General features: G+C 48.2%; 1 protein-coding gene across 3 annotated transcripts in view; it reads right to left on the bottom strand.

Moving 5' to 3' along the window:
* Positions 1 to 24,000, bottom strand: part of PAFAH1B3 (platelet activating factor acetylhydrolase 1b catalytic subunit 3) — a 58,571-nt gene that overhangs the window by 1,900 nt on the left and 32,671 nt on the right. The gene's annotated exons all lie outside the window — the stretch shown is intronic.

Raw genomic sequence — 24,000 nt, 5'->3', positions numbered from 1 at the left:
CAATGATTTTTATTGACAGCAAACTCAGGTCATCAACAAACTATACAATACAGTTATACATTATTTCTTGTGCTATCAAACATATATATTTAATTAGTACCCCCCCCCCCCTCCCTCCCCCCGTTCTCCTCATAGTCCTATCAACTAGTTAACCAGGTAACTGATAGTAACAAAAGGGATGTGAATTTTAAGTGGCAAGCAGTTGTCTTCTCGCTGACGGGTGTAAAGTGTTCCAAAAGATACTCCAGGTCTGTTGTAAACGTCTCCCTTCCTCGGAATCCAGCGCTCGGACGCCACATCGCTCCAGCTTCGACAAGTCAATCATGAGGTTTCTCCATTGGGTGAAGGTTGGGCCTGCCTGATCCATCCAACTATTCAGGATCGCTTTTTTGCCCAGCAAAACTGCTCTTTGCAAAAACCTCCGATAATCCGGCAGTGCCGGTTTGGTATAGTTATATACATCAAATAACAGCAGCGGCTGTAACGCTGTCCTTCTTTTCCAGTGTACCCAAACTGCCTCAAGTACCTGTTTCCAGAAGCTCTGTGCCCTAGGGCAGGACCAAAACATGTGTCCCAGCGTTGCTCGTGCGGAGGCACATCGTGGGCAGCTTCCTGTTGCTCCAAAGCCTGCTTTCTGGGCTCTGTATGGCGATATAAACAAGCGAAGCACAAATTTGTATTGTAGCTCCCAGTGTCTTGTGAAAGGAAAACTGTGCAGGATAGATAACAGAAAGTTTTGTATCACCGTCTCCGATATTTCTATGCCCAGATCTGCCGACCAATCCTACGCTCGCTTTCTATAGTCTATGTCCTCTGTCGTGTCCAATAAGTGTCTATGGTGATACTTTAAAGGGACCTCGTTTTGTGAGCTCAGTGTCAAGGCTGTACTGAGAATGTCTTGTACGTCCTCATTTAGGTTAATCCAGCCTACTGATGTTGCATAGTGTTTCACCTGCTTGTATGCAAACAAATCCGAAGCTGGTAAGGAGTACTCTTTGCAGATCTGTAAAAGGTTGGAGTTGACCCTCCTCTGTTACCAAGTGGTACAAGAAACAAATGCCTTTACTACGCCAGCGAGCAAACACTCCTGAGGTCGTACCAACCGGAAAGTCCGGGTTATGGTATAGTGACAAAAATGGTGAAAAACTTGCTGAGAAGCCATGTCACTTGCAGAGCCATCTCCAGGCTGCCCGAGCCGAAGACACAAATGGGTTGTCGGAGATCTTGATAATGCTCTTATGTTGAGTGGAGTGTAGCAACCAGCTTAGGTGGACCGTAGGGAATGCCGAAGATTCTATTGAGGTTGCTGAAAAGTCCTGGCATCCCGACAGCCAATCTCGTACATGTCTCATGGAGCTAGAGATGGTAAGGTATCTAACACTTAACAAACCCATTCCCCCATGCAGTTTAGGCTTTTGAAGAACACTAATGGGTAACCTAGGCCTACGCCCCCGCCATAAAAATCTCTGTATAGCTTTGTATAGTGACTTCTCTTCCTTCTGCCTCAAGTATAATGGAAGCATCTGAAAGGTGTAAAGCCAACGAGGAGCCACTATCATGTTAAACAGTGCGATGCGTCCAGCCAAGGAAAGTGGGGACTGCTCCCACAATTGCAGCTTGCACCTGGTCTCTGTAAGCAGAGGTAGGACATTCACCGCATAAAGCTGGGCAAGATCTGAAGGTATCAGAACTCCTAAATATTTTAACTGCCAAGCCACCCATTTCAATGGGAAATGTCCCCGCCACTTAGTTTGAACCACCTCCCTCACTGGCAACCCCAAGGACTTTGCTCGATTTAGTCTGAACCCCGAAAGGGTCCCATACTCTCCCACCACCTGAAGTAGTTTGTTCAATGAGGTTTGTGGCTCATCTAAGATTAGTACAAGATCATCGGCATATGACAAGAGTTTAATCACATGCTCTGGCAGCTGTGCGCCCCTTATAGCTTCAGTTTTCTGTATTATACATAACAGTACTCTAGTGCTATCACAAACAATAGGGGTGAAAGGGGGCAGCCCTGACGTGTTCCTCGTATCTCGAACTCCCCTGTCCGTATGCCATTAACCAAAACCGCTGCCCTTGGCGTCGCGTACAATGTTTTGATGGCATCGAGGTACCAGCCCTGTATTCCCACCCAGCGCAGCGTCTCGAACATGAAGGGCCACTGTACTACGTCAAAAGCTCGTTCAGGGTCCAGGCTGACCAATAACCTGTCAATGCCAAAGTCTCTAGCATGCATCAGTGTTGCCAACAATTTCCGTACGTTAAGCACGGACTTTCGTCCCCTGACGAACCCAACTTGATCTTCATGTATAATTGAAGGCAACTCCGAGGCCAGTCTATCCGCTAATATCCGGGAAAGTATTTTAATATCTACATTAATGAGTGATATTGGCCTGAATGAGCTTGGCTGTAATGGGTCCCTCCCTGGTTTAGGGATTAGGCTAATCAAGGCTGAGTTCGCGTGGCGGGGCAGGTGAACTTGTGAGACTGCTTCGTTATATACGTCTATTAACGGCCCTACCACCTGCATTTTGAGAATCTTATAAAACTCTGCAGAATATCCGTCGGGACCAGGTGCAAAGTGAAGTCTGAGCGCTTTAATGCTATGTAGTACTTCTTTCGCCTTTAACAGGGCATTGAGGGCTTCTGCTACTTGTGGTAGTAATTTAGGCAGACCAGAGTTATTTAAATAGTCCACCACTGTGGTCTCCGAGACTTCCCCAGGCCCTGTTACTGAATATAAGGTTGCAAAATGATCTTTAAAAACTGCAGCTATCTCCTCCATGTTCTTAGTAACCCTTCCTGACTTAGTTCGCACCGCAGGAACAAAGCGCGACTTCCTAGTATGTTTCACCACCTTAGCCAGGTATCCGCCCGATTTATCCCCAAATTTCTGGAGCCGATATTTTTGATAAAAAAGGGAACGGGTCGTTCGTTCGTGTAAGAGACTGTTTAAAGCAGTTTGCGCTGTCATCAAAGAGTCATACTGGGTTGACGTGGGAAATTTAGTATACTCTCTCCATCTGTCTAAGCTTGCGCTCTAGGGCGAGAATTTGTTGATTAATATGGCGATTAAGCTTACAGACATACGCAATTATATCGCCCCGCAGTACTGCCTTGGCCGCAGACCAAAATAGACCTGGGTCTTCTAAGTGTTGCTCATTATGTGTCAGGTATTCATTCCATCTTTCTTGGAGATATTTGTTAAAGTCAGGGGAGGAATATAAGTATACGGGAAATCTCCAGCCTGCAGACTGCTGAAAGAAAGATTGCGCTGCTAGGTCTACCCATATTAGAGAATGATCAGAGATTTCCTCCGGGCCTATCTGAGCATCTAGTACCTGAGGGAATAGAGTTTGGGATGTAAGGATGTAATCTAATCTCGATTGTGTCCGATGTACTCGGGACGTGTGTGTGTAATCTCTTTCATCCTGATGGAGCAGTCTCCACGGGTCTATGAGCCCGGCAAGATTGCAAAAGGACTCTAGAATAGTCTCTTTCTCTGTTCTGCCCTGAGACCGCCCACCAGATCTGTCTACCTGATCATCATATACTTGATTCATATCCCCAGCTATGATCAGTGGCAGATGTGAATATTGCTGGTATTTACTCAACAAATGGGAGTAGAAGTTTCTGCAGTTCACCAGGGGCGCATAAACCACCAGCAACAGTACATCTTTCCCTTGGCAGGTTGAGCTGGAGTCCCAGATATTTCCCTTCTCCATCTTTAAATCTTAATTTGGCGGTACAAGCAAGGGATTTAGTGATCAAAATGGCTACCCCTCCTTTCCTACCCACAGCCGGGGAACAAAACATCTCTCCTACCCAATGCCTTTTTAACTTCTCATGTTCCTCAGAGGAAAGTCTTGTTTCCTGTAAGCAAGCTATTTGTGCCTTATGGCGTTTTAAAGCTCCCCAAATTTTTGTGCGCTTTATTGGGGACGTAATGCCACACAAGTTCCAGGAGACCATGCGCACTCCTTTACTCCCTAATTTAGCCAAGGATTTTTATGTTCTATTGCCCCGTGTACAGTATATGAACCACCCCAGGGCGCCCAGCCCCACCCCAGGGCAGAAATGCCACACATAACACCCATACACTTCTGAAATACTGCCACCTGGTCCGTGAACACCAAAATCTCTATTTCATCCACCTCTTCTACAACTTTACATTCAAAAGGAGCCCCCCCTTCCCCTTCCCCCCACCCAAATTCTTCAACCCTCCCCCTCTCCCTTTCCCTTTCCCACCACCCAAACTGAATCATATAGGGGCACTACAATGCTCGAGGCCCCAACACCCCCATTTGTAATGACACTCTACAGTTAACACCCATAACAATTAACTGTTATAACAAGAACCCTCATGTTCAGACTATCAAACCATGTATTGTTGTCCCTCAGTCTCCCACAGGGCTGATTGGCGGCTTTCCTGTGTCGGTCTCCAGCTTCGAGACATAATCTTTAGCTGCTTGCAAAGAATCACAGATCTTCCAGCTGTTGCCTTGCCTAATGTTCAATAAGGCAGGATAGAGGCGCATGAACCTGATCTTAAGTTCAGCCAGCCATCTGCAAACTGGTGTGAACTGCTTCCTTTTGTCCTGTAGTTGAGCCGAATAATCCTGAAATATGCGAACAAGATGTCCGTCAAATTTCGTCTCTTCTCGTTTTAGCCGGTAGCCACGGAGTATTTCTGCTTTATGCAGGTAGTTATGCATTTTCAGGATCACAACCCGAGGCGTTTGGCGGCCATCTTGTGCACGTCCCACGCGGTGCGCTCTTTCCAGGCAAAGCGGCCCTATCGAATCCGACAATGCAAACTCGGAGGCCAGCCAACGCTCCAGCGTTGTGGCCAACACCTGATCTCCGATGGTTTCTGGCAGGCCGACGATTCTCAAATTGGACCGTCTGGACCTGTTTTCCAGGTCATCCACCTTCGCGGACAAAGATTCTACTGTGGCCGAGAGTTTTTGTACCCCCGCCTGCATCGGGGTGTTAGAATCTTCAAGATCGGATACACGCCGTTCCAGTTCTGCAGTCCTTTCAGAGATGTCGGTAAGCCGCGCCTCATAAGTCTCTAGTTGACTTGATAACTTATCAATCTGGGGCTGCATGGCCTTCATAACGGCCTCCGTTAGCTGTGCCAATTGCTCCGCTGAGAACGTCTGTTCTATGCGTGGCGGCGAGTTCCCTGCTCCCACCTCCAACGCTTTCGGTTTATCTTTCTCTCGTTTCGCCCCTCTACTCACCATTCCTTTCGCTGGTGTTTCCAAATATCTGTCCATAGGCAAGCAGCTGTTGAACGATGCCTGAGGGGTTTTGAAAAATTAGCAGGAGCGGGTTATTTTCAATTTAAAGCGTGTCGGGGCCTCGGAGAGAGTAAAAAACGCGTCTCACTCTCTCATCGCACCACGTGATCCCCCTTAATTTTTTATTATGCATGTTTTTATGGTAACCGCTTAAGTGTTAAGCAGGTTTTTAAATAAGCACACTAGTCAAATGTTAGGAATCAAATTTGTTCCCTTGCCTTTTACTTTTTGCGGTGTTTGCAGGTAAGATCTAATTTCTCCTTCCAGACCAGTCCAGCTGCTGACAAAACACTAGCCCCAAACCCTGTGTCCTGCTGAGCCTGCAGATCCAGCCTATACTCTTGACAGAGGAATGTAGAGACTATCATGTGGCAGCCCTGCAAATATTTTGCAGAGGAGTCAGCTCACCATAGGTGCCCCGTATAAGAGGCTTGGGGAGACCTCTTTTGGAGCGCACGTCGCTGGCAGATTGCCAGTTCCTGCCCAAAAGAAGCTGTAACTTCCCTTCCATGCTGCCCTGCCGCCAAACCCGCTGCCTCTCCGATTCAGTGGCCATCCATCAGCAAACAAACACTGTGCACGGAGCCATAGAGCTCCGCATGGCAGCGCTGACAGCTCTTCCGGTCCCACCCTCTATGATGCAATACAATGTTGCATCAGAGGGTGGGACCGGAAGAGTTGTCAGCGCTGCCATGCGGCGCTCTATGGCTCCGTGCACAGTGTTTGTTTGCCGATCATGTTGCATCATAGTGGGTGGGATGGGAAGAGATGTCAGCGCTGCCATGCGGAGCTCTATGGCTCCATGCACAGTGTTTGTTTGCCGATGGATGGCCACTGAATCGGAGAGGCAGCGGGCTTGGCGGCAGGGCAGCATGGAAGGGAAGTTCCAGCTTCTTTCTCTTTTTGCGGCTAGGGGGAAGAAAAAAAAAAGAGAGAGAAGATAATGCTGGAGGCAGGAAATGGGAGGAAACAGAGAGGATGATGGGGAGGGCAGAGGCACAATGTTGGATATGGGAGGGAGGGGGGGGGCAGACAGAAGCAAGGCTAGATGTTTTGGGGGAGAAGAGGCAGATGGGGCAAAGCTGGATATTAGGGGGAGAGAAGAAACAGAGGAGCAAAAAGCTGGATATTGGGGGGGGGGGGGGGGGGGGGGAAGAGACAGAGGAGCAAAGCTGGATAGTGAAAAGAAAAACAGGCAGTGGTGCATTTTATGGGGAGAGAGAGAATATCCTGGGTACCTGGGGTAGGGAAGAGAGAGAAGAGATGCTGCATGGCAGAGAGGGAGGAGCAATTCTGGAAGTTGGGGGAGAGACAGAGTTGCATTGTATGGGGGGGGGGGGGAGAGAGAGAGACAGAGAAGAGATCTGTATGGTATGTGAGGTAGGGTGAGGTGGGAGAGAGAGAGAGAGAAGATTCTGGGTGCCTGGGGCAGGGGAAGAGAGAGAAGAGATGCTGCATGGCAGGGAGGGGGAAGAAAGTTAGACGGAGGGAGAGAAACAGAGAGGAGATTATGGCAGGCAGGGAGAGAGACACACACAAGATCCTGGATGGTGGGGTGGGAGAGAGAGAAACAGATCCGATATGGCTGGGGGGGGGGGAGTTCAGACACACACACACACACACTGGGTGAGGGAAAAAAGATGGAAAACAGGGAAAATGAAGCATGGATAAGTCTGAGTGGTCAGAGAGACAGAAGAATGGAAGAAAGCAGAAAAGAAAATACCAGTGTCGGAGATGAATGCAGTAGAAGATGTGAAGAAGACATGCGAAGAGAGAAAAATGATAAATGGACAAGAGATATGGAAAGAGTTAAAAGACAGAAAGGCAGTAACCAGAGGCTGTGACCTGCACAATTAGAAAAATTAGATGCCAGATAGCAAAGGTAAAATTATTTTTAATGTAGAATGAAGTAGCCATGTTAGTCCACTTTACAGGTTAATAAATAAAAATAAAACAAAAAAATGTAAAATAAGATGACTTTTTATTGGACTAAATACATTTTTGACTTGCTTTCAGAGGTCTAAACCTCCTTCCTCAGGTTAGTAAACTCCAAAAAGCTAGTCAAAAAATGTATTAAATTAGTTAAATAAAAAGGTATCACCTTATTATACATTTGTTTCAAATATTTATTCATTTTTTAATTTAGTGAGTGGAATGTGTCAGTTTCTGAAATTTAAATCTGTTGGTCTGACTCAGTATGGCTATTCTTATGTTACAGTCAATTTGCTTTATAGGTCCTGAGTGAGTTTTTTAAGGTTTTGCATTACTTTTCAATATGCCTAATATTAGAATTTGGTCTTAATTTAGCTCATAGCATTCTCAGTAGTAGCTCAACTTTCACTTGCTAACCTTGAATCTCACTAATTGGGATGGTACTTTTCACATTTGGGATGGGACACCCTTGGTATCTCTGCACTCTGGAAATTGAACCTTAGCACTGGTGCTTTTGTGTCATCAAAAGTTCTGACTGCCTATTCTATAGAAATGCACTTTCCTTCCAACTATACTGTTCAGCCATCAAGCTCTCAGACAGTTTAAGCAACCACTTTATTCTTTGACATATGATACATATCTAATATCTAAATTTAATAAAAGGTATTACTTGTTACTATTTTACTTTTACTTATTTTTTTCTGTGTTGTCAGATAATTATGGATGTAAGCCCCACCCCTGGCACCGCCCCCTTTAGCCTCCCTAAACAGTTGGGCCACCGACCGCCTATGCAGCTCACACTCTACCCAGAAGTCGCTTGCATCCCAGTAGAATGCAGTTTTAAGAGAGCAGGTCCCGATTTGCCCCGTACTGTGTACACTAACACAACTACTACCTTTATCAACTATGCTTTAGTGTCAGCCATCTTGGATCCCTTTGTTGTTTCTCCTTTCCTTGGACCACCAAAAAGAACAAAGAGGTGATCCAAGTGACAAAACTCTTATGTTCTCTTCAGGTAAGAATGCAATGTTCAACATGTCTGACTGATGAAACTGGGACAGGAAACACTGCTTTCCAAAATACTGGAAGAGTAATATACCAAGTGACATGTTAGGTTTAAACTACTTTAGGAAACCCAGACAGGAAACACTGCTTTCCAAAATACTGGAAGAGTAATATACCAAGTGACATGTTAGGTTTAAACTACTTTAGGAAATCCAGACAGAACTAGACCCGTACCATGTATTCCTTAGAGAAAACATGAAAGTTCCTTACATAGGGGTTTTCAAACCTGTCCTCAGGGACCACCTAGCCAGTTAGGTTTTCAGGATACCCACAATGAATATACATGAGATATTGGCCATGCATATTCATTGTGAATATCCTGAAAGCCCAACTGGCAAGATGGTCCCCGAGGACTGGGTTGAAAATCACTGCCCTATAACAGCCTGTAACTCAATGGCATTCTTCAACCATCTTGAAATGGATGCCTTCGAAGCTGCTCCCCCCTTCCTGGGACCACAAACAAGAACAAACAACTGATCCATCGTGCAAAACAATTCTATCTTTTGAAGATAATCCCACAGATCTCTCAGAACATCCAAACGATAAAGACGCTTGTGCTCTGCATCAGCTTTGGGATCTCCCAAGACTGACAGAACCACTGACTGGTTCACACTGAAAGGGGAAACCATCTTAGGAACAGTCCAATGGACCAATTTATCTCTGTGAAACGCCAAGAAAGACTTCCTACATGAAAGCGCTTGCAGCTCCAAAACACATCTCACTGAACAGGTTGCTATCAAGACCACCATTTTATGGAAAATTAGGTTCGTACCTTGGTAATTTCCTTTCCTTTAGTCATAGCAGATGCATCCATTAACTGATGGGTTGTACCTGCCTACCAGCACTGAAAAACCATAGTGCCTCATGGACGGTTAGCCCCAACTGCCTTCAGTATTTGAGATTTCTAAAGCAGAGTGAACCATAAAGGTAAAATAACAAACTTTCCTCACAGCGAACAAACGCCCCAGAACAGGAGTAGTAACCATACAAAGGAGGGATGAACTCAACCTCCTGTAGTAGAACATCATGTAGAAATTTTGAAAAACTGGTATCCAACTTCTCCCAATGAGATCTATATCTGCATGAAAGATCTGAACAAAAAACAAGTCAGACAGGGAGGGATCATGGATTCATCTGCTGTGACTAAAGGAAAGAAAATTACCAAGGTAAGAACCTAATTTTCCCTTCTTTGTCATCAGCAGCAGATAAATCCATTAACTGATGGGATGTACAAAAGCAATCTCTACTTAGGGTGGGAACAGGCCACATCGCGAGCAAGCACTTGTGCTCCAAAAATAGCATCCTGCTTCGCTGCAACATCCAGTCTATAATGCTGGACAAATGAGAGCTGAGAAGCCCAAGTAGCCGCACTACAGAGTGCACCCATTTCAGCCCACGAGGAGGAAATGGCTCTCGTGTAATGTGCCTTAAACGCTTCAGGAGGAGAACGACCTGAAAGCAAATGTGCAGAAAAAATGACTTCCTTGAGCCAACGGGCTATAGTGGCCTTTGACGCGGGCCTCCACACCGAGGACCTGACAGCAAGACAAAAAGGTGATCAGAAGTCCTGAAGTCATTTGACATCTGTAGACACTGCAACAGCGCCCTGCGGACATCCAGAAGATGTAACTGCCCAAAGGAGTCCGGGAACTCTTCCCTAGAAAAGGAAGGAAGAAAAATGGGCTGGTTCAGGTGAAACGCTGAAACCACCTTTGGCAGGAAGGAAGGCACTGTACGTACCGTTACTCCGGACTCCGAGAATTGCAGAAAAGGGTCCCGACAGGACAGCGCCTGCAGCTCAGACATGCGTCTAGCCGATGTAATGGCCACCAAAAAGACTGTCTTGAGAGTTACATCCTTCTCCGAAGCTCGCTTAAGCGGCTCGAAGGGCGAACCCTGAAGAGCCTTCAACACCAGCCCCAGGTTCCAGGCCGGACAGGGCAACCGGAGGACGGAGCCTAAGCACCCCTCTGAGAAATCGGGCAATGTCCGGATGAGCCGCAAGGGACAAGCCAGCGAATTTCCCTCGATAGCATGACAATGGTGCCACTTGCACCCGCAGGGAATTGTAAGCTAGGACTTTTTGTAAGCCCTCCTGCAAAAAGTCCAGCACTGTCGAGACTGTAGCCCGCATGGGTGTGATTACCTTTGAAACACCCCACGCCTCAAATTTGCGCTAGATCTGAGCATAAGCTGTGGAGGTGGACTGCTTGCGGGCCTGCAAGAGAGTGGAGATGACCTTGTTAGAGTATCCCTTGTCTCTCAGTTGCACCCTCTCAATAGCCAGGCCATAAGACCAAATCGGCAGGGATCCTCCATAGACACCAGACCCTGAACCAATAGGTTCGGCACCAGGGGCAAATGCACCAGAGCGTCCACCAACATCCAGCGGAGATCCGCATACCACGGACGCCTTGGACAATCTGGAGCGATGACAATCACCAGACCTCGGTGCTGTCGAATCCGCAGTAGGACTCGCCCTATCAAGGGCCAAGGAGGGAACACATACAGGAGGCCCGAGGGCCAGGGCTGAGCCAGAGCATCCAACCCCGCCAAGTGAGAATCTCTCCTGCTGCTGAAAAAGCGAGGTACTTTGGCGTTTGCACTTGATGCCATTAGATCCATTCTGGGAGTCCCCCATTTGGCACAAATCTGAAGAAAAACTTCTTCTGCCATTTCCTATTCCGCCGGGTCGATTTGATGCCTGCTGAGAACACTGGCTTGCACGTTGCTCTGACCTGCTAAGTGAGCTGCCGATAGAAGCTGCAGGTGTAGCTTGGCCCAGTGGCAAATCTGAGCGGCCTCCGCGGCCAGGGCCCTGCAATGAGTGCCTCCCTGACAATTTATGTATGCCACCACTGTCGTGTTGTCTGACAGAACCCGGACAGCAAGCCCCTTCAGAGTCTTTTGAAAGGCCTGGAATATCGCTCTGAGTTCCAAGCGATTGATGGACCACCCCGCTTCCACGGGTGTCCACAGACCCTGAGCATAGCTTCCCTGGCAATGCGCTCCCCAGCCTAGAAGGCTAGCATCTGTTATCACCAGGCACCAAGAAGGAAGTGCAAGAGGCATTCCTTGGTGCAGCATCCTGTTGGAGAGCCACCACTCCATACTGAGCCGGGCTGCAGGGAGCAACGTTAGTCTGCGTTGATATTCCTGGGACATCTGAGACCATTGTTGAAGCAGGGCAATCGGCAGAGGCCTCATATGCGCTCTCGCCCAAGGCACCACCTGCACGGTGGCCATCGTCGACCCCAGCAGCTGGACAAAGTCCCAAGCTCGTGGGCGAGGCATCCACAGGAGCAGACGGACCTGATTCTGAAGCTTGCACCGCCTTTGATCGGGGAGAAAGACAAACCCCGATGCCATGTTGAACCGGACTCCCAAATACTCGAAAGACAGAGGGGGTCAGGTGACTTTCGGGTATATTGACCACCCAGCCAACACCTGCAGGACTGCCACCACTCTGGCTGTGGCAAGACGACTCTTGGTTGCCGAATCCACTCTAATGAGCCAGTCATCGAGATAAGGGTGAACTCTGATACCATCTCGCCTGAGGCAGGCAGCTACGACCACCATTACCTTGGAGAAGTTACAGGCAGCTGTGGCTAGGCCGAAAGGCAAGGCCCGAAACTGGAAATGTTTTCCCAACACCGCAAAGCGGAGGAACCGCTGGTGTGGAGGCCAGATAGGAATGTGCAAATATATTTCTTTTAGGTCCAGAGACGTGAGAAACTCTCCTGGCTGAACCGCCGCAATGACGGAGTGCAGGGTTTCCATGGGAAAATGTCGTACTCTGAGGGCCTCGTTGACTCTTTGTAAGTCGAGAATCGGTCTGAAAGACCCGCCTTTTCGAGGCACGACAAAATTAATGGAATAGCAGCCGCAACTGCGTTCAGCGGGAGGCACCGGGACCACCGCTCCGAGGTGCAGCAAGACTTGTAAAGTCTCCTCTACTGCTGCCCGTTTTACGGCAGTGCCGCATCGGGACTCCACAAACACGTCTCACCGGGGCACCGAATTCCAGTCGGTAACCTTCTCTGATCAGGACCAGGACCCACTGATCTGAGGTAATCTTGGTCCACTCCTCTAGAAAGAGGGAAAAATGTCCTATTGCAGGCATGGAGGAGTGGACCGGCGTCCCATCATTGTGGAGGACGCCCCTGAACTCCTGGCCTTGACCCGGCCCCTGCGGAACGTTTGTCCGAGCGAAAGGAGTTCCTCTGCTGAAAACGGGTACCAGAGAAAACCCAGCAGAGTGCCCCGGGTGATACCTGCGAGCTTCACGGAAGCGAGGTCTGGAAGAGGAGGGAAACACAGAACCTTTGGAAGAAGGCATCGGCCTATCCTCAGGTAACCGCTGGGGTTTAGTCCCCCAGGTCTTTCACAATCTTCTCCAATTCCTCTCCAAATAACAGGAGGCCCCGAAAGGGTAGCCTCACCAGCCTTTGCTTAGAAGCCATGTCAGCCGCCCAATGCCACAGCCAAAGAAGGCGGCGGGCAGAAACCGTCACAGACATCTGTTTAGCCCAAGCTCTGAACAGATCATAAAGGGCGTCAGGCAAAAATGACAGGGCCGACTCCATCTGCGGGGCAACCTCAGAAAGGGGCCCCGCACCATTGGCAGGCTGTTCTACCACCTGCTGTAGCCAGAAAAGACATGCCCGGGCTGCATAGGAACTGTAAATAGACGCCCTCAAGGCAAGGCCCGCAATTTCAAAGGACCGCTTCAGCACAGACTCCAGCCGCCGGTTCTGCAAGTCTTTCAAAGCGACCCCTCCCTCTATTGGGAGAGTGGTCTTTTTTGTCACTGCCTTGACCAATGCATCCACTTTAGGCAGCCCCAAAGGGGCCAAGTGCTCCTCACGCAGAGGGTAAAGCTTACCCATATAGCCCTGGCCACTTTCAACGGCCCATCAGGGTCAGACCATTGAGCAGAAATAAGCTCTTGGATGGAGTCATGCACCGGAAAGGCCCGAGTAGGCTTCTTAGTACTTGCCATCCTAAGATTAAGAGAGGAGGCCTCTCCTTCAGCAGGATCATCAATCAAGAGGGCCTGCAAGGCATCAGAAATAAGAGCTGGCAGCTCGTCGCGGTGGAAAATCTGAACCACATTGGATCATCCAAATCCAGTGGCAAACAGACACCCTCCTCTGGATCATCCGTCCCTGAGGGCCTACCAGACCCCTCAGACTCCCCACAGCCCGACCACCGGGGGGGGGGGGGGGGGGGGGGGGGGGGGGGGGGGGGAGGATATGTGCCACTTTCAGATGGGGAATTTACTCGTTATGTTTAGCGTGTTTCCAAAGCTCGGGGGAGGAAATAACATCTGAAGCCATCCCCGGGGCCTCAGCCCCCGGAGGGAAGCCAGGATGCAACGCAGTGTCAGACACCTGCGGCAGAGCTCTTTTCAGCATGAATGCCTTATGCATTAAAAGCACAAACTCAGGGGAGAAAATCTCACGCTGGCCCTCCGCCTCCAATTTAGGAGAAACGGATGTAGGAGCTCCTCTGGCAGCCTCTAAACGAGGCGTCCCCTTGCACTCAGACTCCTCTGCAACCGCGAGGGTCGAGACATGCGGCGCTTCCAAAATGGCACCCGCTGCCAGATCCATCGAGCGGGAAGAAACATAGTTCGCCATGCTCATACTAGCGTGAGCGTCTAAGGAGCACGTTTTACACAGCCCCGCTGCTGATCTGCGTTTACCACAATGGGAGAGGCGCTTAACTCCCTCAGCAGCCATCGCCCGTCTGGACGGAAATATAGTAATAAAATGATGGCTTCGCACCAAAGCTTATCCCGTTCGGAACGGCGTCCGCGGGACCTCCCCAGAGGAGCTGGGCACCACTCTCACCTCAGAAGACCGAGTCAATGAGTTCCGGTCAAGCTGCACAGAACCAGAATCTCTGGAAAAAGCCTCAGAACAGCCACACAGTAAAAGCGCGCTTTTTTTTTTTTAAACGCTGTGAGGAAAGTTGGAGGCAGGCAGCAACAGAGGGACTCCGGGAGGCGGGGGGAATGGGTAAGGCAGGGAAAGGGCGAACCTATATGCCTTTAAAGTGGGCACCACCAGCCACAACACCCCTGCTCAACTGGCAAAGCACAGGAGCCACCCCGGGCAGTCCAGGAGCTGATCAAGCTATGTCCACACCTGCTGGGAGACAGAGAAATACTGAAGGCAGTTGAGGCTAGCCGTCCATGAGGCACTATGGTTTTTCAGTGTTCTCTATCTCCACCTGCTGGTAGGCGGATACAACCCATCAGTTAATGGGTTCATCTGCTGCTGATGACAAGAAGAGTTATATTCTTCAGGAATGAACCAGAAAATGGCTCAAAAGGTAACTTAACCAAGGCCAAAAGGACCAGATAAAGATCCAAAGGAAGAAAGACCTGCCTTCTTGGGGGCCTGAGCAATTCAACCCACAATCCCATCCTGCCCGCCCATCAGCATTACCTGTGTTTTACTGTGCCGAGTCAGCATTACCAATGTTGTGTCGTGTCCTGCCTTTGTCAGGCCACGGCGCCAAGGACTTTTCCCAAGATGAATGATGAGTTCTCATCTAGTTACACTAATACATATGGAGTACCTCAGGAATCTCACCTTCTCCTATTTTGTTCAATATGTTTCTGTCCTCCCGTGGTTTTTTGTTAGAACAAGTTGGTCTACAATGTTTCATTTATGTGGCTGACATCATTCGGAACAAGCCAAATCTAATATTAGAAAGGTAGTAGAAGGATGGATGCAGAAATACTGTTTGAAATTAAATGTAGATTAGTTCATCAAAATTCAGGATATAGAATCCAAATTGGTTTCTGAAATTAGGTTTTAGGAATTCTTATTGATGATACGTCATTGTTTAAAACGTTTATACTAATTTGCTCATACAAAAAACTCACATTATTGAGAAAGTTATGTTGGATACGTAGAGAGAGGACTCCTTCCAACTATTGGTCCAAAGTCTCCTGTTGTCTCAAATTAACTATTGTAACTTGAGTTTTATAGCTTGCCCTAAATCTGTCTCAAAAAATTTAAGAACAATTTAGAACATAGCAGTAAGATTGATTTTTTTTCCTTAGCTATTACTGATCATGTTTCACTTTACCTAATCCATTTACATTGGCTTCCATTTAAGAGCAGAGTTCTGTTTAAGAGTTACTGTACAGAGTTCAGCATGGCTTGGCACCTTTATATACGTACAGTAGTGGAAATAAGTATTTGATCCCTTGCTGATTTTGTAAGTTTGCCCACTGACAAAGACATGAGCAGCCCATAATTGAAGGGTAGGTTATTGGTAACAGTGAGAGATAGCACATCACAAATTAAATCCGGAAAATCACATTGTGGAAAGTATATGAATTTATTTGCATTCTGCAGAGGGAAATAAGTATTTAATCCCTCTGGCAAACAAGACCTAATACTTGGTGGCAAAACCCTTATTGGCAAGCACAGCGGTCAGACGTCTTCTGTAGTTGATGATGAGGTTTGCACACATGTCAGGAGGAATTTTGGTCCACTCCTCTTTGCAGATCATCTCTAAATCATTAAGAGTTCTGGGCTGTCGCTTGGCAACTCGCAGCTTCAGCTCCCTCCATAAGTTTTCAATGGGATTAAGGTCTGGTGACTGGCTAGGCCACTCCATGACCCTAATGTGCTTCTTCCTGAGCAACTCCTTTGTTGCCTTGGCTGTATGTTTTGGGTCATTGTCGTGCTGGAAGACCCAGCCACGACCCATTTTTAAGGCCCTGGCGGAGGGAAGGAGGTTGTCACTCAGAATTGTACGGTACATGGCCCCATCCATTCTCCCATTGATGCGGTGAAGTAGTCCTGTGCCCTTAGCAGAGAAACACCCCCAAAACATAACATTTCCACCTCCATGCTTGACAGTGGGGACGGTGTTCTTTGGGTCATAGGCAGCATTTCTCTTCCTCCAAACACGGCGAGTTGAGTTCATGCCAAAGAGCTCAATTTTTGTCTCATCTGACCACAGCACCTTCTCCCAATCACTCTCGGCATCATCCAGGTGTTCACTGGCAAACTTCAGACGGGCCGTCACATGTGCCTTCCGGAGCAGGGGGACCTTGCGGGCACTGCAGGATTGCAATCCGTTATGTCGTAATGTGTTACCAATGGTTTTCGTGGTGACAGTGGTCCCAGCTGCCTTGAGATCATTGACAAGTTCCCCCCTTGTAGTTGTAGGCTGATTTCTAACCTTCCTCATGATCAAGGATACCCCACGAGGTGAGATTTTGCGTGGAGCCCCAGATCTTTGTCGATTGACAGTCATTTTGTACTTCTTCCATTTTCTTACTATGGCACCAACAGTTGTCTCCTTCTCGCCCAGCGTCTTACTGATGGTTTTGTAGCCCATTCCAGCCTTGTGCAGGTGTATGATCTTGTCCCTGACATCCTTAGACAGCTCCTTGCTCTTGGCCATTTTGTAGAGGTTAGAGTCTGACTGATTCACTGAGTCTGTGGACAGGTGTCTTTCATACAGGTGACCATTGCCGACAGCTGTCTGTCATGCAGGTAACGAGTTGATTTGGAGCATCTACCTGGTCTGTAGGGGCCAGATCTCTTACTGGTTGGTGGGGGATCAAATACTTATTTCCCTCTGCAGAATGCAAATAAATTCATATACTTTCCACAATGTGATTTTCCGGATTTAATTTGTGATGTGCTATCTCTCACTGTTACCAATAACCTACCCTTCAATTATGGGCTGCTCATGTCTTTGTCAGTGGGCAAACTTACAAAATCAGCAAGGAATCAAATACTTATTTCCACCACTGTATAACTTATTTTGTTTCTCTCAGAATACTAATTATTCTTTGCACAACACTAATTATTTTAGTTTTCCCAAGATTAGGAGTAAGAAATCTAAGCAACTACTGTTCATCTTTTGCATGTCAAGCCACAAAATTATAGAAAGAACTCTCCATTCAGATTAGAAGTATTCCTGATTATAAATCTTTTAGAAAACAATTGAAAAATATTTTATTTAAAAAATCTTATTTCTCTTAATTGGGTTTTTTTTCTCTTGCATCTCTGTTAATATATCTCTTAGGTTTTGTTTTATGATAGCAAGAGGATAATTTTATTGTAATTCCTGAAAAACTGTTTCAATTCTCTTAATGTGATCCACTTTGTTCTTTGAGGTATATGCCTCCAGACTCCACTCTCCCAGATCATGAAATCTACCGGCACATTTTCAACTCTGGCCAGGTATGCTGCAAAGGGAGCACCATCAGGTGGACCCCAGTCCACCTCATGAAAATTTCCATTTCTTCCATTTGACTACTTCTAGCATCACCCTTATGGACGAGATGGGGCACTACCACTGTGCTGACAATCTGCACCACCCTACCCCATGAGTGACAGCTCTCATTTCCAGGCACTGGATGGATCATTTTACTTTACACTGTGACTAGCAACCTTGGGCCATCATTTCCTAACAATGGGCTCCCTAGCCAAATAAACTTTTATTTATCATGACTACAATCGAAACAGGGGATTCCAAATCCACTCCCCTCTTCAAGGTGGGTATGGATAGCCACCAGTTGATATCGCACTTCAGAAGTCCCTGGAGAAGCAACAGTAGGTCCAGGTTCTGATTCTGAAGAAACCAGCAAGAGAGTAGAGCCCCCTGCAACTGATGCATGTTAGCTCTGTCCCAGGGCATCAGATCCAGAGTCACCTCCCTTGATTCCAGAACATACAAATACTCCCAGTGGGGGGTTATCTGGATGCTCTGCAAGTTTCTGCTCCAAGACTATCCTCTCAGTTAAGACAACTGGTCTTGGAGAATGTCAAACCAAGCCCTCAAAATACTCTATTGTTTGAGATGGCCATAGATGACCCAAACCAGCTCCTCCAGAAAACTTACAACCCAAACATAGTGGTCTTGCTTTCTGTTGAGGTTTTGCCCGAAGAAACCAGTCATCCAGGTTGGGATGCCTAAGAATGCCTTCCTTTCACAACACTGCAATAGCCACCATCAACTTGAAAAAGCTCCTCTGTACCACAGCTAATCTGAACGGATGGGCTCTGAAGTGATGACGATGACCAAGCACTGCAAACAGAGATATTACTAGTAATCCTTTCAAACAAGAACATGCAGATACGCCTCTATAGAAGTCCAGCAAAGTAAGGAACTCTCCTTGTCAAATGGCTACTATCGCTAATCTGAGTGTCTCCATACGAAAATCTGGAACCTGAAGGGCCTTATACACCTACTTGAGATCCCGAACTGCATGAAATATTCATTCCTTTTTGGAATCACAAAAAGGTGAACATGCCTATACCTTGTTCTGCCACTGGGACCTGCACCACTACATCTAGTTGTAACCTTGAGAGTAGATCTAACTGTGGCTTTTTAGCGTGGAATGGCAAGGAGATTCTAGGAACAGATGGGCCTAAACTCCAAAGCATAAACATTGCAGATCAGTTGGGAGTGCCTACTTGTCCACTGTGATTTGAGCCCATCTCTGGTAAAATAGCCTGAGGCAGCCTTCCACTGGAGGAAGCAAGTGGTGGACCCCAAGTCATCACTGTGTAGGATGGGATCTCACAACTAAAGTTGCATCCTCCTCCTGAACTCCTCTTCTGCCACTATGCATGCAGAGTGTGACTTCTTAGGGTTTCAGGTAAATTTCTGTCTACACATTTCTGCTTATAGTTGGCAATCACTTACACAGTGCTTCTCAAAAATTTTTTTTTTTTTCTTTTTTGGGGGGGGGGGGGGGGGGGGGGGGAAGCACAGCTTGCATAAAGTTGTCCTATTTGTTATAGATACTCAGTGCTTACAGAATACCTGGCCCTGGTCAAACATGCAGAAAACTGACCCTCTCCTGTTAAGTAGCCAAAAACTAGGCAGAAATATGTAGAGAAAAATTAACATGAAACCTTAAGAAGCCGGGTTCTGCATGAAGTGCAACAACAGAGAAATAGCTTTTCATTTCCTCCTGTACTGTGCAAAATATAAAAGATCTAAAACAACAGATATCAATTCCCAAAACTGACATATTCAAAATCACTAAATGGAAGATAACTGTTTTCTACTTTTGTTGTCTGGTGGATTTCATTTTTGTAATCATATTGGTCCCAGTCTCTGTTTTTTTCTTTTCTGTATTCTATTAGCTCGCTGTCCAGGGGCTCCTGTTCTTGCCATTTCTCTTCTTCATGTCCTTATCTCTGATATTGATCTTTCACATTCTGCTTTCTTCCATCTGATTTTCTGCCTTTTAATCCACTCAAATTTCATCCCTCCTCCTCACCTTCCAATCTTCAAACTCCCTCCTTTTTATTGCTTCCATCTATAGCTTTTTATCTTTCCTCTTCCCCCATGTCCAGCTTCTCTCCTCACCACTTTTTTCATGCTGCTGCCATTCTCATGCCTGGCTGCTGCTGAAAGAGCAGGGCCTCAACCTGAGCTTGTGCCCTTGGTGCTTTCCAGTAACTAACGCAACTTCTTCTTAAGCTGGAGGGGGTGTGCCCAGCAGACAGCTGAGGGTATGCATGAGCTCCAAGGCCTTGTACTGCTATTTTTTTTCTGTTGTGTGTTCCACTTTTGGGAGGGAGGGAGGTTCCTCTGCTGCAAATCCTTTGGCATGCTGGTCAGTTCTCAGCAGCACCCTTGTTGAATTGCATTTGGAGAGAGGGATTATTTGTTATATAGATGGGACTAAAGCTAGGTATTCTGTCAGCCCTGAGTGTCTGCAGCAAACATTATGACAACGTTGCAAATCTGTGTCCTTTTACTATGCTGAGGTAAAGCAAATGCTACATACCTGTAGAAGGTATTCTCCGAGGACAGCAGGCTGATTGTTCTCACTGATGGGTGACGTCCACGGCAGCCCCTCCAATTGGAAACTTCACTAGCAAAGGCCTTTGCTAGTCCTCGCGCGCCCATGCGTACCGCGCATGCGCAGCAGTCTTCCCGCCCGAACCGGCTCGTGTTCGTCAGTCTCATATGTAGCAAGACAAAGACAAGGGAAGACACAACTCCAAAGGGGAGGCAGGCGGGTTTGTGAGAACAATCAGCCTGCTGTCCTCGGAGAATACCTTCTACAGGTATGTAGCATTTGCTTTCTCCGAGGACAAGCAGGCTGCTTGTTCTCACTGATGGGGTATCCCTAGCCCCCAGGCTCACTCAAAACAACAAACATGGTCAATTGGGCCTCGCAACGGCGAGGACATAACTGAGATTGACCTAACAATTTATCCAACTAACTGAGAGTGTAGCCTGGAACAGAATAAACATGGGCCTAGGGGGGTGGAGTTGGATTCTAAACCCCGAACAGATTCTGAAGCACTGACTGCCCGAACCAACTGTCGCGTCGGGTATCCTGCTGCAGGCAGTAATGAGATGTGAATGTGTGGACAGATGACCACGTCGCAGCTTTGCAGATCTCTTCAATAGTGGCTGACTTCAAGTGGGCCACTGACGCAGCCATGGCTCTGACATTGTGAGCCGTGACATGACCCTCAAGAGCCAGCCCAGCCTGGGCGTAAGTGAAGGACATGCAATCTGCTAGCCAATTGGATATGGTGCGTTTACCCACAGCCACTCCCCTCCTGTTGGGATCAAAAGAAACAAACAATTGGGCGGACTGTCTGTTGGGCTGTGTCCGCTCCAGATAGAAGGCCAATGCTCTTTTGCAGTCCAATGTGTGCAGCTGACGTTCAGCAGGGCAGGAATGAGGACGGGGAAAAAATGTTGGCAAGACAATTGACTGGTTCAGATGGAACTCCGAAACTACCTTCGGCAAGAACTTAGGGTGAGTGCGGAGGACTACTCTGTTATGAAGAAATTTGGTGTAAGGGGCCTGGGCTACCAGGGCCTAAAGCTCACTGACTCTACGAGCTGAAGTAACTGCCACCAAGAAAATGACCTTCCAGGTCAAGTACTTCAGATGGCAGGAGTTCAGTGGCTCAAAAGGAGGTTTCATCAGCTGGGTGAGAACGACATTGAGATCCCATGACACTGTAGGAGTTTTGACGGGGGGTTTTCACAAAAGCAAACCTCTCATGAAGCAAACAACTAAAGGCTGTCCTGAGATCGGCTTACATTCCACACGGTAATGGTATGCACTGATTGCACTAAGGTGAACCCTTACAGAGTTGGTCTTGAGACCAGACTCAGACAAGTGCAGAAGGTATTCAAGCAGGGTCTGTGTAGGACAAGAGCGAGGATCTAGGGCCTTGCTGTCACACCAGACGGCAAACCTCCTCCATAAAAAGAAGTAACTCCTCTTAGTGTAATCTTTCCTAGAAGCAAGCAAGATACGGGAGACACCCTCTGACAGACCCAAAGAGGCAAAGTCTACGCTCTCAACATCCAGGCCGTGAGAGCCAGGGACCGGAGGCTGGAATGCAGAAGCGCCTCCTCATCCTGTGTGATGAGGGTCGGAAAACACTCCAATCTCCACGGTTCTTCGGAGGACAACTCCAGAAGAAGAGGGAACCAGATCTGACGCGGCCAAAAAGGAGCAATCAGAATCATGGTGCCCCAGTCTTGCTTGAGTTTCAACGAAGTCTTCCCCACCAGAGGTATGGGAGGCTAAGCATACAGCAGACCTTCCCCCCCAGTCCAGGAGGAAGGCATCCGATGCCAGTCTGCCATGGGCCTGAAGTCTGGAACAGAACTGAGGGACTTTGTGGTTGGCTCGAGATGCAAAGAGATCTACCAAGGGGGTGCCCCACACCTGGAAGATCTGGCGCACTACTCGGGAATTGAGCGACCATTTCTGAGGTTGCATGATCCTGCTCAACCTGTCGGCCAGACTGTTGTTTACGCCTGCCAGATATGTGGCTTGGAGCAACATGCCGTGACGACGAGCCCAGAGCCACATGCTGACGGCTTCCTGACACAGGGGGCGAGATCCAGTGCCCCCCTGCTTGTTGATGTAATACATGGCAACCTGGTTGTCTGTCTGAATTTGGATAATTTGGTGGGACAGCCGATCTCTGAAAGCCTTCAGGGCGTTCCAGACCGCTCGTAACTCCAGGAGATTGATCTGCAGATCGCGTTCCTGGAGGGACCAGCTTCCCTGGGTGTGAAGCCCATCGACATGAGCTCCCCACCCCAGGAGAGATGCATCCGTAGTCAGCACTTTTTGTGGCTGAAGAATTTGGAAAGGACGTCCCAGAGTCAAATTGGACCAAATCGTCCACCAATACAGGGATTTGAGAAAACCCGTGGACAGGTGGATCATGTCTTCTAGATCCCCAGCAGCCTGAAACCACTGGGAAGCTAGGGTCCATTGAGCAGATCGCATGTGAAGGCGGGCCATGGGAGTCACATGAACTGTGGAGGCCATGTGGCCCAACAATCTCAACATCTGCCGAGCTGTGATCTGCTGGGACGCTCGCACCCGAGAGACGAGGGACAACAAGTTGTTGGCTCTCGTCTCTGGGAGATAGGCACGAGCCGTCCGAGAATCCAGCAGAGCTCCTATGAATTCGAGTCTCTGTACTGGGAGAAGATGGGACTTTGGATAATTTATCACAAACCCCAGTAGCTCCAGGAGGCGAATAGTCATCTGCATGGACTGTAGAGCTCCTGCCTCGGATGTGTTCTTCACCAGCCAATCGTCGAGATAGGGGAACACGTGTACTCCCAGCCTGCGAAGCGCCGCTGCTACTACAGCCAGGCACTTCGTGAACACTCTGGGCGCAGAGGCGAGACCAAAGGGTACCACACAGTACTGGAAGTGACGTGTGCCCAGCTGAAATCACAGATACTGCCTGTGAGCTGGCAGTATCGGGATGTGCATGTAGGCGTCCTTCAAGTCCAGAGAGCATAGCCAGTCGTTTTCCTGAATCATGGGAAGAAAGGTGCCTAGGGAAAGCATCCTGAACTTTTCCTTGACCAGATATTTGTTCAGGGCCCTTAGGTCTAGGATGGGAAGCATCCCCCCTGTTTTGTTTTCCACAAGGAAGTACCTGGAATAGAATCCCAGCCCTTCTTGCCCGGATGGCACGGGCTCGACCGCATTGGCGCTGAGAAGGGCGGAGAGTTCCTCTGCAAGTACCTGCTTGTGCTGGAAGCTGTAGGATTGAGCTGCCGGTGGGCAATTTGGAGGTTTCGAGGCCAAATTGAGGGTGTATCCTTGCCGGACTATTTGAAGAACGGTCGGAGGTTATGAGAGGCCACCTTTGGTGAAAAACTTTCAACCTCCCCCCGACCGGCAGATCGCCCGGCACTGATACGTTGATGTCGGCTATGCTCTGCTGGAGCCAGTCAAAAGCTCGCCCCCTGCTTTTGCTGGGGAGCAGCGGGGCCTTGCTGAGGTGCACGCTACTGACGAGAGCGAGCGCGCTGGGGCTTAGCCTGGGCCGCAGGCTGTCGAGAAGGAGGATTGTACCTACGCTTACCAGAAGAGTAGGGAACAGTCTTCCTTTCCCCATAAAAACGTCTACCTGAAGAGGTAGATGCTGAAGGCTGCCGGCGGGAGAACTTGTCGAAAGCGGAATCCCACTGGTGGAGCTGCTCTACCACCTGTTCGACTTTCTCTCCAAAAATGTTGTCCACTCGGCAAGGGGAGTCCGCAATCCGCTGCTGGATCCTATTCTCCAGGTCGGAGGCACGCAGCCATGAGAGTCTGCGCATAACCACACCTTGAGCAGCGGCCCTGGACGCAACATCAAAGGTATCATATACCCCTCTGGCCAGGAATTTTCTGCACGCCTTC

This window comes from Microcaecilia unicolor, chromosome 8, assembly GCF_901765095.1.
Source record: "Microcaecilia unicolor chromosome 8, aMicUni1.1, whole genome shotgun sequence".
Classification (NCBI taxonomy): Eukaryota; Metazoa; Chordata; class Amphibia; order Gymnophiona; family Siphonopidae; genus Microcaecilia; species Microcaecilia unicolor.
Note: the sequence above shows the minus strand (reverse complement) of the source record. Positions and strands in the feature narration are given on the sequence as shown.